Below are 14,454 nucleotides of genomic sequence, written 5' to 3' on the forward strand. Positions count from 1 at the left end.
GTATATACATGTGTGTGTTAGTGTACATGTATACACACATATATGTCTATGTTTACCTATGTGTAGCTGTAGATGTGTGTAAACATGTATATATGGACTAGCAAAGCTAACTATCATTCTTCCTTCCTTTACACACGCGTGCGCATAGGGGGAGAGAGAGAGAGAGAGAGAGAGAGAGAACGGGAAGCATTTCCCCAAAATCAAATGGCGAGCGGCAAGATCATTGCAAGCCGTTTGATTTTGGGGAAATGCTTCCCTAAGGCAACCTGACAGAGATAGCGATGGCAGATCCATCTTCCTGCTGCCACCTCATAATTTCGAGGATCCTCAGCCATCTTCCAAGGATTGAAGGAGACTGCATAGTCCATCTTCTAATGGTGACAGCTCGGGCGTGGGGATGCAACTTCCCAAAAGGAATGTGTTTCGATCAGACGGCTGGAATTTCTTTCCAACCGCCCCAAGACCTTGAAGTAGAAGAAGGTGTGTGTGTGTGTGTGTGTGTGTGTGTAATTCACACAAGTGTGTGTGTGTGTGAGAGAGAGAGAGAGAGAGAGAGAGAGCTCTTTAGGGTTAGGGCTGGCTGACAATTAGGGAGAGAGAGAGAGAGCGCTCTTTAGGAATAGGGTTGGCTGACAATTAGGGCTAGGTTTCGTTTAAATGTGCCACAGCTCCTGTTTGATCTGCAGATATCGCAGATCCTCTCGAAATCCTGCTTATGATGCAGTGAAGGTCACAGCCATTTCCATGGCTGTCGTTGCATTGCTGTTGCCCTTGACTACTCCCACGGCAGTTCCTTGCCCTGTCTAGTGTCTGCGTCAGTAGTGTCTTGCGTTTAGAATTGCACCCCCGGTGCAAGTTTTTTTTCAAGTGGAGTGCGATGATTGTAAAATAATTTCTCGTTCTGAATGCTGTAAGCATGACAGACAATCTACACCCATAGAATATGAGCACTCCCGGGTATAAACCTGATATATGTGGTTTGTAGTTTCTCTTTTCAGGCGATGTGCTTTCTCTTGTCCTCATGTTACGCATCTCCTGGGTTCGAGAGTAGCTTCCAGAGGGCGTCACTTGAAAACTGCGCAGTGTAGCGAATGCCTTGGCAAAGCGAGTAGGATGTCAAGAATAATTCGTTCGCTCTTGGGATCTTCAACGGGAAGTTGCAAGACATTTCCCAACATTTCAGCTCATTTGATAGTTTGATGTCGAAAATAAAGTACTGGAATAGTGACGTTGCAACCAGCTATCAAGCCAGCAAATCGTTGGCTTTATTGAGAAACACTATCCTAGACCAGAAACGTTTCTCGATAGCCCTTAATACGACAGAGTATTTGTCAACCAAGAGGATGAAGAGAGGTCAGAAAGGAATTGTATTGTGATCAACTCATTAAACTGCAAGTTAGTTATTATCGCTGTATTAACAATGTTGCTGTGCTGTGATTGGAACGTTTCAGAGGGAGGAGTAGGAAGAGGTTTAGAAGCTCTTTACCATGCAGGCCTATTTCTTATCCAGATTCCCACGCTCAGTAATGGAGGGGCTGCATGCAGTTTGTGACCATCAGTTTCATATGCAGAATCAGATGACAATGACCTGTAATTAACCTTCCATGATATTCCTCAAGCACTAGGTTCTAAGCAAATGCATAACAAAAGTTTCCAAGCACATGCTAATGTGTTATTGGAAAAGGATGGAAATAGCAGCTTCTTTGTCTTTTCCCATCTTATTCGAAAAAACCTGTGCGAATAAGATGGATATAGCTGATGGTTTACCAAATTGCATAAATTGACTCTATACCTTGGGATGTAGAAGCTTCATTTAGGATGGGAAAGATTGTGGCTTTTTTGAGTTTTATTCCCAATCTAAACATGATCTTTACAATCAATTTAAAGTGTGAATTACAAGCCTCTCCTATTCCCACAACTTCAAGTCACCATATGACATGATTACTTTCTTGGGAGACTCATTTGAAGTTGGATTGCATCAAGTATAATCATTTAACTTACCAAAAGACCTTGAAAACAATGAAATTTTGATGCAAAAGGCAAACTTGTACACGAAGAAAATTTATATAAGGCGAATTATAATAATTGAAACTTTGATCCTTCACAAAAATAGAAGGAAACAAATTTAAAAGAACTTTGTCAAAACGTTACCTTCTAGGGGAGTATATGATTGTGTTATGTATATTTTTATTAGCTTTGTGTGGTATTGCTACTCATACATTAGCTTTGTGTGGTTTTGCTACTCATACCTTTTGCTTTTGTGTTTCTTCATGATTTAAATTATCATCTTCGTTTGGGAGACAACTAAGTAAAGCATAAAAAAGACTTGTTCGGGGAAAACCTGATAATTGGCACATTGTATGTATTTTGGAGAGGGAATAGATTGGCGAAGCGCTTTACAAAGGAGAAGCTCGAAGAAGCCTTTGATGCAATGGTAGATGAGGCTTGGATGGAATGACAACCGAATTCTAGAGAGCCTATTGGAGCATGATGGGTAATGAATTGGTTCACACGGCAAATTGATGAAACTCTTTCCTAAGAGACAACATCGCTTAAGAGTTAAGAGGAGGAGATTGGAGGTCGATGACAATGCTTAATACATTGTATAAAATAATAGCAAAGGCACTAGCAATTCATATTTGTGAAGTGTGCATGATAGTTGTTGACAAGCAGAATGGATTTGTGAGGGGTAGAGGCGTACTCAAAAACATTCTGACGTCGCCACAGCAGCACTTGATGATGTGGTTGCGGCAACTTGCTAAAAGATTCTAGTGTTCTGTGAAGTGTGAACAATAGTTGTTGACAAAGAGTAGAATGGATTTGTGAGGGGTAGAGTTGCATTCAAAAACATTTTAGATGTTGCCATAGCAATCGATTATGCGGTTGCGGTAACTGGTCAAAAGATTCTAGTGTAATTTGATTTAGATAGGGCCTATGATAGGGTAAGGTGGGACTACGTCGTGGAGGTTCTCTTGAGACTTGGGTTTGGGTAGGAGTTTGGAAGGAAGCTAATAAGCCTCTTTAGGAATGCATGTGTAGTGCTATGTATCAATGGAGTAACAGTTGCGAGGTTTAAGTTGCGTAGGTCAATGCGGCGGGATTGCCTGTTGGCTTTGTCAATGTTCACCCTATCCACAGTCCCTCTCCTCAACATGTTGAAGTGGGAGCAACTCGTCGGGAGACTAAGAGGGGTGGTCTTGCCAACGAATGACCATCTATGCAATCAAATGTTCGCCGATGAAACCATATCCTTAACGTAGGAGGGCTAGAAGTGTGTGAAGAGATTGTTTGATGTAATGGACGTGCCCTGTGCGTCCTCAGGCTCTAAGTGCAATTGGTTGAAAATATTTTTGCTTGGATCTAGTAGTGACGAACCCTCGGGATGGTTGAAGAAGTTGGAGGTCAATTAAATTTCGGGAGGGAAGGTAGTTAGGGTCCTAGGTGCCCCTTGGGGTTGGATGTATCCATGAGGTAATGGTTGGATTAGTTTCTAGACAAACTGAAAGACAAATTGAAAGTGTGGAATGGTGTGACGGGTTAGAACGCCAGGTTGTTGGTGGTCCAACATATTCTCTTTGCAATATTGATCACTTATGTCACCTCTGTCTGGCACTTTACTCAATTACAACGGCTTGAGGTAAAGAGACTTTGTCATGGTATGTAGTCTTGCGGTGACTCCGCGTGTCGTGGGGATTTTGAAGGAATTTTGTCAGAGACTCCTCTCTTGAACAACTCCTTGTGAGAGCTTTGCGAAACAAGAACCTAACACCTTAAACCGTCAACATTAACCAATAAATCCTAAGTCGTTTTCGACCATATAGTGTATTTGTGTCATGCAAGGCCTATCAGATTTTAATTATGTGATTCCAAAAGAGAGGAGGAGGGAGGGAGGAAGGGGAAAAGGGAAAAAAGGGAGGGAAGGCAGTATGAAAGAGAAGAGAAGAGTGAAAGGGGGTGAGTTGCAATTACAAGGCAACACACAATGGAAAAGCAAGAAGTCTCAACTCAACAAAACAGTGGGAGAATGAGAGAGCTTGTATTCCCAAAAGTTTAAGTTGACAATTTGGTCTTATATACAATCCATCTTTTAAGCCAACCCTATCTCTTGAGCCTCTCTCTCTCTTTTTACAAAAGCTCTTGGGCCCATTGGGCGCCAAGGCATGTTTTCATCTATCTTCTCTAACTCTCTTGTACTAGCAACTCCTATACCGAGACATGGCTCCCATGGGGTTAACATGCCTCCCTTCTTGTTGATAATCTGTCCCTATGTCAGTCTCTTTACAACAATGTGGTGGGAAGGATTCATTGAATCATTGCATAGCGGTCCAAATGTCAGTTTGTGATCCAAGTGAAGTAAGGGCGGTACTTCCAGAAGTACGTAGCATGTCCTCATCAGTCTGGATATAATGATCATGGTGGTTGCGGACTCGAAGGTACATACGTATACCTAGAACTGTGAGAGGCAGGTATGGGATTATAATCTGGTTGGTTAGATTATGGAACTTTCATCAATGGGGCGGCTGTGATTCAAGAGATCGGAGAAGAATAATCAGGCAGTTGAAGTGGATGGCGGCCACCACATCTGGGTCGGGGACTAAGGCGTAGGTGTCGTTGAAGGCCTCAAGTTGGTGACAGAGCCTCTACTGAGCAAGATCCTTGGGAAAGTTAAACTTTGGGAAGTTATATATAATATTAGGATCTTTCACCTGTAGCTCGTCGAATTTGGACCAGTTCCACCACCTCTCCATTGGCATGTATACTAGGTGGATGTGGCGCACTATGGTAGAACCTCCAGTATTGCTCTTTCTTCAAAAATGGAACCCTCTAGATTGGTTGCACCCCAACCTCTTTGTCATTGACTGGTAAGAGGGCATTCCCGGCTAAGTAGTAGCCTCCTTACATGCATTGGGGATTTTGGTCCCTCCACTTTCGAACTGTGCAGGCAATGAAATTCATCAAGGATCGAACTTCCATTATTTCATAGAGATGCAGACAGGACCCTTTGAGTGTTGTTTCCAATGATGTATTTTGGCACTGTTGGGAATATCTTGGAAGACCCCAAGATCCGGCCACCAATTTGGTTCTTCTACTGAAGGGGACTGCTCGACAGAAGGGTCTTTAGCATCGTTTTTTGGGAACGTATCCTCTTGCTGTAGCCCGTTGTTATTGAGAGTTGCTGGCTTAGTGAGGATAACCGTTGGATGCAATAGAGTATTGAGAGCCTCTTTGGGGAGATCTGCGGGAGAAGAGGAGGAGATTGATTGGGAGGCCTCTTGTGCAATGTGCTGTGAGGTGGAGGTAACATGATGTGATGTGTTAGACACATGCGAAGAGTGATCGGGGTGATGTCGGTAGGTGGAGCACGATTGGAATGGGATTGATAGAGGGGTTTTGCAGGTTGGGCAGTATGTTAGTATCAAGAGGGAGGGTGCGGTGGAATGAAGAATGTTGGCAACATCTTGGACCTCTATTTTAGTAACTCATTTTGGATAAGCAACATGTATTGTTTCAAAATTGCGCATAAGGGACTCTCACATACCCCTGAGAGACTGGAATGAGGATACTAATGCTGAGGGGGTTGTGACTCTGCAAATTATGGCTAGCTAGGAGTTTTTTGATAGCTGAGTGATGACTATGGGTTTGCATCTAGCCGATGTCTCTTTGCGAGGGGTCGTATTCGCAAAACCATTCCTCAGGCTTCACCATCTGCATCACTTTCTTGTTCTAGGGAAAATTTTTGGAAATAAAAATAAGATAGCTAAAATTGGGTGGTATTGGTCAGTGTGGCAGCGGGGGGCAGTGACGTGGTGAGGTCAAGGTGAGAGTTTATATTTTGTGCAATTGAAGGTCTCTATGATCATGCGTGGTGTGAGAGTGAATGTGGCTATTTGGCGAGAGGCCTCCTAGGAGGAGTCATCAGGCTCCTGAGTGCTCCGTAGGCGATCAAGCTCTTGTTGGAGGGAGAGGCTGTGTTCCCTCTTTGTGTTCAGCTGGTCCTGAAGGGAGTAGAGCTGGGTCTCACGGACTTCCCGTTGTCGCTGCAGCTTCCTCAACTCTTTGAGCTTGTTCATGTGGAGCTCTGAGGCTGTGGGGTCCATTAAGGTCTGAACCACTTCCTGACTCGATGTGAGCTCATCTTGCACCTTGGTAACTTCGGTATGCAAGTCCTCTACCTGCTTTTGGTACATTTCTGTCTGCTCCAGTGAGATTTGCCTTGGTGCCTGGGCAAAGACCATAATGTTCTTTGCCTACTGAGCTTAGAGTTGGGCTTGCTGGACTGCACCCAAGACCATGTATTCTTTCTCCATGCTATCAGCTTGTACTGCTTGTTGCTCCGACATTTGGCGGTAGGTCTCTTCGAAAGTATAGGCCGGGGTGCAAAAGAATTTGTAGGGCTTCTGCAAAGTTGGCCCGAGGGGCAGTCGTGGAGCCTATAATAGAAGATGTCTATCCCAAATTTTGTTGTTACCCCTTAGTTTGCTGCTGCACTTTAGTTTTCCTGGGTCTGATGTCGTGAAGAGGTTCTGTTCGTTGTCGACATTGATTCCTTGTTCTTTTGGACTTCCTACTCCCTTTTAGCTCGAGATTTGTAAATGCGTTGTAGGAAGTTCTAGACCCTTGCTTCTTCCCACTGCTTCTTGGCCTCTTCTTTCAATCTTGTTCTCTCCTCCTAAGATGCTGACGATTATCCCTCGGTGAGCTTGAGCTTCTTCTTGGGGGTGGGGCAGATAGTATCTCTTCTTTAGCCTCGACGTCCATCGTTGCCTCTTTGTCGGCCAAGCCGTATCCCCTGGGCAGCTATTGTCAATCATGTAGTACAGCATTGGCATATAGATAATTGGGTTGCCGAGACTGTTGACATGCTGATCTAAGTCCTCCTTCATCTACGTAAAAAAGTAATCTGCCTAATTTGTGATATGGAGCTGGGCCAGGCAAGCGAGTGTGTTGGGGAAAATATCCTGGTGGTGATCATTGTGTTTGACTAGTGTAAGCAGTTGCACCACCCCCATAGGCTTGTCTAGCCTTGGGTCCTCGATGTCGGTGAAGTCGATGCGACCCTTGTTCTTCCTGTCATATTTGCAGATGGGGGTGAGCATGTCATCCAGCTTCTTCTTCATGATAAAATTCTTGCTGATTACTGGAAGGTTGAATGCCACGCATACTAAATCGACATTCAGGTGGCTCGCGTGTGGAACACCTTTCCCATCATGAAGGATACAGCCCCTGGTGCTAGTGTCGTATGTCGAGAGAAATTCTCCCAGCAAATTTATGTCGATGCAACACGGAAGTTTGTCGGCCATGGGCTTAAGACTCGTCAAGAGTAGATAGGGCTAGACCTCTGGGTGTTGTAAAGCGCTATAGGCGCTGCATTATGGTAGTACAGGGTGTACTCGTGGTCTCCTTGGAAGTAGCGAGAGTGGATGGCACATCCACTGGTCTCCTTGAGCCATCTCCGAGGGGTGAGTGGGCTAGTGATTTGACCACCTTAATTCCCCTTGGGACGAATCCACTTCAAGGGTGCCTTGTGCTCTCTTGCGGGATGGTCAGGGGGTGGGGGATGCCGATGTTTTGAATCCCCTTGTAGTTTTTCATCCTCGATGTTTGAGGGCATCATGATGGAAATGCAGGGAATAACCTGATCTTGAGATGGGTAGATGTTGCCATTACACACCCCAGACCACAAATTCTCTCTCCTAGGAAACAAGTGGGGGTTGCTAGGGGTTTCTTTGGATGCCCTGGCCCTCCATTGTTGGCCCAGTTGACTTAGTAGGTTGGAGTGAGGGAAATTCTTCCATATTCAAGCCCTTGAGGCCCTTGTCATTTTCCTTGGCAGCTTCCACTATGGAAGACCTTGCCGTATGTCGCACTTCAGAGGAGGCGATGGATTTACCCTTTTGGGCATGTCCATCATGTTGTCACTTAGGCGTATAGCCACCTTGTTGCAGAGCTCGAATGATGAGGGGTTTATGGCAAATAGATGATCATGAAGCTTTGGATCCACTAACCCTAACAGGAATCACTGCAATAACTTCAGGTTTTCTCTTCGAGTTTGAGAGCCCTATACTATTTCCCCACCTTGCCGTCTAGGCTAAGGCTAAAGGCATTTATCATTTCCAGGTCTCTTTGGGCACTAAAAGTTTTACATATCTTTTGAAATTGCTCATGGGAGACCGGGTCTCCTTCACCTAGACTTTTTTTCATTAGTTTGGAGGTGGAAATGGGTTCTCTTGGAGGGATTTAGGTTCCTTGCTAGGAATGGAGCGGCCTCCCATCCTAGCTCTTCCACTAGGATTTGCAGGGCCTCGTCTAACAAAACTGTTTAACTTGCAAGTGGAGACTGCGTCATTGTGGCCTTTGTAGCATACATTGGTGGCCTTATACCCTGTAGGTTTGGCCTTGGCATCGGGGTTCTTTGATTCGTGGGCACGAATTTGGGGAATTGAGAATCCTACCCCTCCAAACATAGGAGTTGAGACTGGGGAGCGGGGAGGTCTGGTTCTCTGATTGGGTAGCCCGCTAGGCATTGGCATGGTTATTCCTTGCATATTCCTATAAGGTGGGGCTTGGTAAGGTGCACTACCCATAGACCGTGTCCAAGTTGCAAAGTTGGGGGGACTTGGAAGGTCTGGGACCTGAAAAGGAGCCCCTCTTGGAAGGCTTGTGTGTTCCCAAGTCGTAGGTCCTGTGGGACATAGGGGGCTTAAGTGTCGTACTGGTCTCAAGGCCACTGATCGTCACCATAGGATGGATACGGATCAGGGCTACCAATGGATACTAGGGCTCACGAAACCACAAAAAAGGCTTCAATGTCCACCATTGGAGTTGGAGAATGATGATCCTCCCTATGTCTAGCCTGGTTCGCAAAATCATTTTCTAGATCAGCGGACTCCGTGCGTCCCAACCGTGCGAACATATTGGTAAAGGTATCTCCGTAGGTGAGAGGCCGTGGAGGGTGCAAGAGAGTGGGCTCATGCCGAGCTTGTGTGAGGGGCCTCTAGGGCTCTCAAGTTTAAAGGTTCTCCCATTTCCTTGTCCAGGCCCACCGACTCGTCTGAGCTGGATGGTTCACTCTGTCTAGGCCCAATCACGGAATAGGAAACTAGGGATGGAATTCCCCATTCTTGCTAATTTGAAGCTGGGCTGCAGGGTGGATCAAGTGTAATTAGAAGCACTATCCTCAGGATTGGGCTCTCCGGGTAGGAATTCTACCAGACCTCAAGTGCATGTATCTGGTTCATGTTGTTCAGGAATGCAATTTGTTTCATGCAAAGGTAATTTTATCTATCGCCCTTCCTGACGCCACCCAACCAACTCCATCTCAATCAATGAATGTGCAGCCTCCCCTGGATTTGAAACGGAAGTCCTTGCCTACTTGGATGCATCTTCTCCAACTCCAGCTCCTCCTCTGGGGCGCCTCATGGTTCTCACTCTATTGCTCAACGTACACCGCACAACCTCACACTCTCAGGTAAGTGTTCAATATTCTCCATCCGAATCCCATGTCCTCGTTACTAGATCTGTTCACTACAATACGACAGTGATTCATAGAGATTGAAAATAGCTTACACAAATCTTTAATGAGAGATGCCAGGAAGAGAGGCTTTGAAGGGTTAGCAACACGAAACTTCCAGGGCATTCCTACAGGCTTTTCCAAGGCAGACTACAGGCTGTTGTGCGTTGAGTGCGCTGAGTTTGTCCAAACTAGAGTCGGCAGGGCCAGCGAGACGTACGCGGAGCAAAGCCTCATTGTGCAAGTTCAGCGAGGCATGCACTCACAATATTTAATAATTCACCTCCACCATCCAAAGACGCAGCCTCCGAATTGAACATTTGACAAAAATATATTTTTGTCACAGTATCGCCCATTCCATCCTTCGTATTACTCATCAAAATGATTGCCAACGGCCCACAAATCTATTTTTCCATCATTATCAGCATCCTCGCCAGCTTGTTGTGCTTTCCTTCTGCATCAGGCTTTGATAATACAACTATAAACATCCTCTACAATACTAAACGCATTCAGCTTAAGCACATTCAGCACAGCCAGTAGCTAGTAGAAGTAGTCACCATGCGATTCAAATTCTTACAAAGAGCCGCCATGAAACGTTCCGTTAGATTTTTTTCCCAAGAAAATTACTTCATTAAGTAAGAATGAAAATGGCAAGAGCAAGCTCAAATGCAGGAGTACATCATGCAATGCATTAGGAAAAAAACAGCTCAAAATGAGCTAATAAAAAACCAAGGCGAAGGCTGAAAATGCCACTTGAACCCTGAGGGAGACTCGGAGAAGAAAGGAGATCCTCTCCAAACTTTGAAAAAAGAAACTCTTCTAGCAGTGGCTGCTCTAAAGGATCCCTGCATGCTTGCCCATATGGCCATCAGAGTGTGTACTGTGTCGATCCAAATACTGGCCATATCTTGGGAAGGGTGAACCTGGATACCCTCCATCGCCTATGTACACCTGGCTCTCCAAATATGCTAGCCAAAATCTCCCAAGACATGTATACTGAGGTATGAGCAGCTCTGAAAGGAGTGAAGGGAACATCTTGAAGGGAACAAGACTCCACTGAGTATCGCCATACAATGAGAGCTAGCTTTGGATCATGTCCCTCGAAAAACATATGAGGGCAGTAAGAGATAACCAAGCCACTGAACCCCAGGTCATATAGAAAGGTGTTGTATGAAAGATACTGAAAATCCTAGCAACACCTTTCTAGATCGTCCTCGCTTGTCTCTACTCCCAAAGGCAAAGCTGTACTGACTCAACTGCAATGTGACAACGAAGACAAGTAGAGTCAGTTGGACCTCCACACTGACCGCTCCATAGGAAGTTCCTGATAGGTCTCATGAGCTGCTTCTACCATGCACAAATCCCGTGTGTGTATCATGGATAAGATCTGGGAGAAAGGGCTGCAGACGAAGGCTGATAGATTTAGCTGGGATTTTATACAAGGTACCCAGCAAGGTAATTGGTTTCCACTGAGACACTAAATTCCTGCAACCCCCTTTTGGAATCAAATAAAAAATAAGGGGGTAGGTCCATATGAACCAGGACACTTGCCCTTGTAAAGGGCAGAGAGAGCAGTCCTAAACTCTACGTTGGTGAAGGTGCATCAAGTGAGACAGTCATATCCCCTCTCACCAACCCATGTAAGTGTCGCCAAATAACCACTCTAGCATCATCTTTGGCTTAAGTGTCAAGATCTGCTATAAGAAGGGAGGCATAGAAATCGGTGGCAACCCGCAAGGCCATCTACTGGCGGATACCTATCTCACGCCTGAGGATCTCACCCCTCTTGATACGAGCAACTAAAAGATAAAAGTTGCTAATATCAGAGAGGGCTGCGGGCGGCTAAGTCTGACGGAGAAAGTTGCCCATCCTGCATATGAGAAAGTCATGAGGCGATTGCAGGTATGCAATCCTTCAGGGAGGGAATGGGAACAATGTCTCCTATGTTAAAGTCTAAGATATATAATATATGGTAGAGCTGGACTCTCCTTGGAAATATGGTGTTCCAAGAATAGGCATCCCAAGTGGACGCTCCACGAGGTGGGCATATATTGAAGAGCGAAATTTCCAATTCTACCCATCGCTAAACTAAGGTCCACTGCTCCTATGGATCATCTTGGGTAAAATAGATAGGATGTGCATATGCTTAAACATAGATGGGGAGGGTGAGTGTATCAAATCATAAGTCAAGAAATACATCCCCGTAACATTTTTGTGGTTAGTTAGAGCCCTTTGGGGAATGGCAAGATTGTACATGGCATGTGGGCCCCACAGCAAAGATTACATGTTCGTGGATTGCGCAATGCAACGTTTGAAGGTATTTCACCAACGGATAAAAACATATTATAATTGTGCATTTAATACTTGAATGTCACGAGAACAAAGCTAATTTTTACAATGTGGTCATGTGTTTACAGATGAGGACCAGGATTCAGGGGGGGTTTAGGGTTGGCATGGCCTCTTTACCACAATGATTGAAGCAAGAAATTTATAACCTGGTGGAAGCCAACATTCCCTAGACATTTGGAATTCCAGCAACATACATGCCCACAGACCTATACATATGATGGTATTGGTGGGTGGAGGCTGACTGTGGGATTTTCACACCACAAAACCTGGGGCCAATACTTTGGTTTATACTAGTGGGTTGGATTCAGGTTATAAACCTATGTCTAGCACGAAATGGGAATGGTCATTGGATAGAGAGACATATTAGGTAGCGTATCCCTCCGCGCTTCCTATGCTTCTTGCAAAATGGGCTCGTCCGCTTGGGTATGGGGCAATATAGGTGTGAAAACTACCTTACCTAGTTTTTGGTTGTATTTCTTTTGAGGGAGTAACAATCTAACTATGGAATGTAATTGTATAATTTCAGGTGATGATTGCAGTTTACTATTGCACTTGGCCTCTCTCACATGCCGTTTGAAGCAAACATTCCTTGAGGTGAAAGCTAGTGTAGATATGTATGTTGAGGCTAATTCTTTCTGTGGGCTTGAAGATGGAATGGACAACTCAATTGTCTGTAACAAGCCTTTCTTCGAGGGCAAGAATGCAAAAATATGGCACGAAGAGGGCTCTAGATGTTGCAGCAAATTTCAAGAAACCAACCCAACCGATTCATTTGTCCATGCAGCAAAAATTAGACAATAAAGCCTCATTATAAGTGCATGGATTATCTTTCTTAGTTACGCAAGGATTGGCAGTTGGATAATTGTTATTATGATCACCAATCAAAAAATTCCTTCTTCAAACTATTGCTATTATGATGACCAATTGAACCTTTTTGGTATGTTGATGAATGGGGAATTTTTAAGTGGAGCTTGAAGCATTAACTTTCTTGCAATGGGGGGTGTCACACTATGGATGGGACACTATCAGTCTAAATGAAATCTCTTTTCTAAATGTAGAAATGTATCTTTTTTGGATGCTTATTGCCATGTTGCCAGGTCTATAGTGGGATCATTTGATAAGTTCATGTGTATGGCTTGTGTGCATACCAAACAATGGGATCATTTGATAAGTTCATGTATATGCCTTATGTGCATACCAAACAATGGGATCATTTGATAAGTTCATGTGTATGGCTTGTGTGCATACCAAACAGTGGGATTATTTTGCTTTGGGGTGTGTGACACCATGAATTTGACACTCTCGGTGCAATATGGATGTTGAAATGAACTCTCTTTCTAAATATCCTCTAATCTAAACCAAATTTATTGTACTATTTTGAATGCTAACGCATATGTGAAATGCATATCTTTGTATGCTTATTTCCATGTGGCTAGGTCAATACTTATGCCTAGAAGTATGCGTGAAGAATATGATTGAAAAGAGCATCATGTATAATAAAGGAAAGCCTTGTATTATGACTCACGAGAAATAAGGCTTACAATGTTAATTCCAAAATAAAGATCACAATAGCTGCATTTCTGATTACAAAGCAATAGTTGCAAATATGTCTTTAGTTCTCCTTAGAGGAAGCATCAACAAAAGGGTTATCATAGTTTGCCTTTTGGACAAGGGATGTAGCCATAGAGGCGTGAAGGGCTCCACACTTTCTAAGAACCTTCTCAGAAGTCAGACACAAACGCTTCTCCTTGCGAGCTAGAGCTTCCCAGGCAGCCATGTTGCCCTAAACATGCTCCTCAATCCACTGTGCTTTGTCTCTTCCTTCTTTACAAGGCAAGGTCTTCCATAGTTTTTTAGCCTTACACTTTGGCCTGTATAATGCCTGAGGCTTTGAATTGTCATATCTCCCTTCGACCAAAATTGAGCACTTTATTGCCCCCATGTATGTGACGAGAAATGCTTGGTGCATCTTCACTTTGCCCTTTTGTGCATACTTGTTGTGTCTTCAGTCCAAGCGTCAAGTGTGGAATAGGAGATAGGTTGTGTGTAATTCGCCTGTGGTTGTTGAAGGTCCTTAGAATTGTAACCTTCTTCTATTGAAGCGGGCATTTTTTAATCAAGCAAACAAACCAATAGTACCCTTCACCATCCACTCCACGCTTGAAATTTTTATCGGCCATTATGGACGTGGTTGGCTAAGGTGATTTGCTGCACATTTCCACAACAAAATCAAATGGGTGTGTGAGTGGGAAAAATGTTTTGAAATTTTCAAAAAAATTATTATGTTCTTTATTGGGTATATTCACACAAAGAGATTATATTCATAGATTATGAGATTATATGCATCAGGTGCATATAATCTCATAATCTGTGAATATAAAATCCATGACATAGACATAGAATATTCATGGTAATAGACATTATATTCATGGATCCCCACTCCCTCTCCATTCCAATGCCACATGCTCAGTTCTCCTCACCCCTCTATCGAATTCCACCTCCTCCCTGATGGCTTCCCCCTACCCTCTCTCACTACCAAGATCTCTTCGCCGTCGTTGACCACCTCCTTTGCTTATAGAAAAGTCTGCGAGACT

At 44.2% G+C, this 14,454-nt stretch overlaps 1 non-coding gene across 1 annotated transcript; it reads left to right on the top strand.

Annotated features, from left to right (window-relative positions):
- Positions 1 to 868: 868 nt before the first annotated feature.
- LOC147881990 (small nucleolar RNA snoR8a) lies at positions 869 to 953 on the top strand. Its single transcript, XR_015543984.1, has one exon. It is a non-coding gene; the product is annotated as a small nucleolar RNA snoR8a (small nucleolar RNA).
- The last annotated feature ends 13,501 nt before the right edge of the window (positions 954 to 14,454 follow it).

The sequence above is a fragment of the Dipteris shenzhenensis genome, chromosome 30 (assembly GCF_047967505.1).
Source record: "Dipteris shenzhenensis isolate YYH24624 ecotype China chromosome 30, Dip_SZ_1.0, whole genome shotgun sequence".
In the NCBI taxonomy this organism is placed as follows: domain Eukaryota; kingdom Viridiplantae; phylum Streptophyta; class Polypodiopsida; order Gleicheniales; family Dipteridaceae; genus Dipteris; species Dipteris shenzhenensis.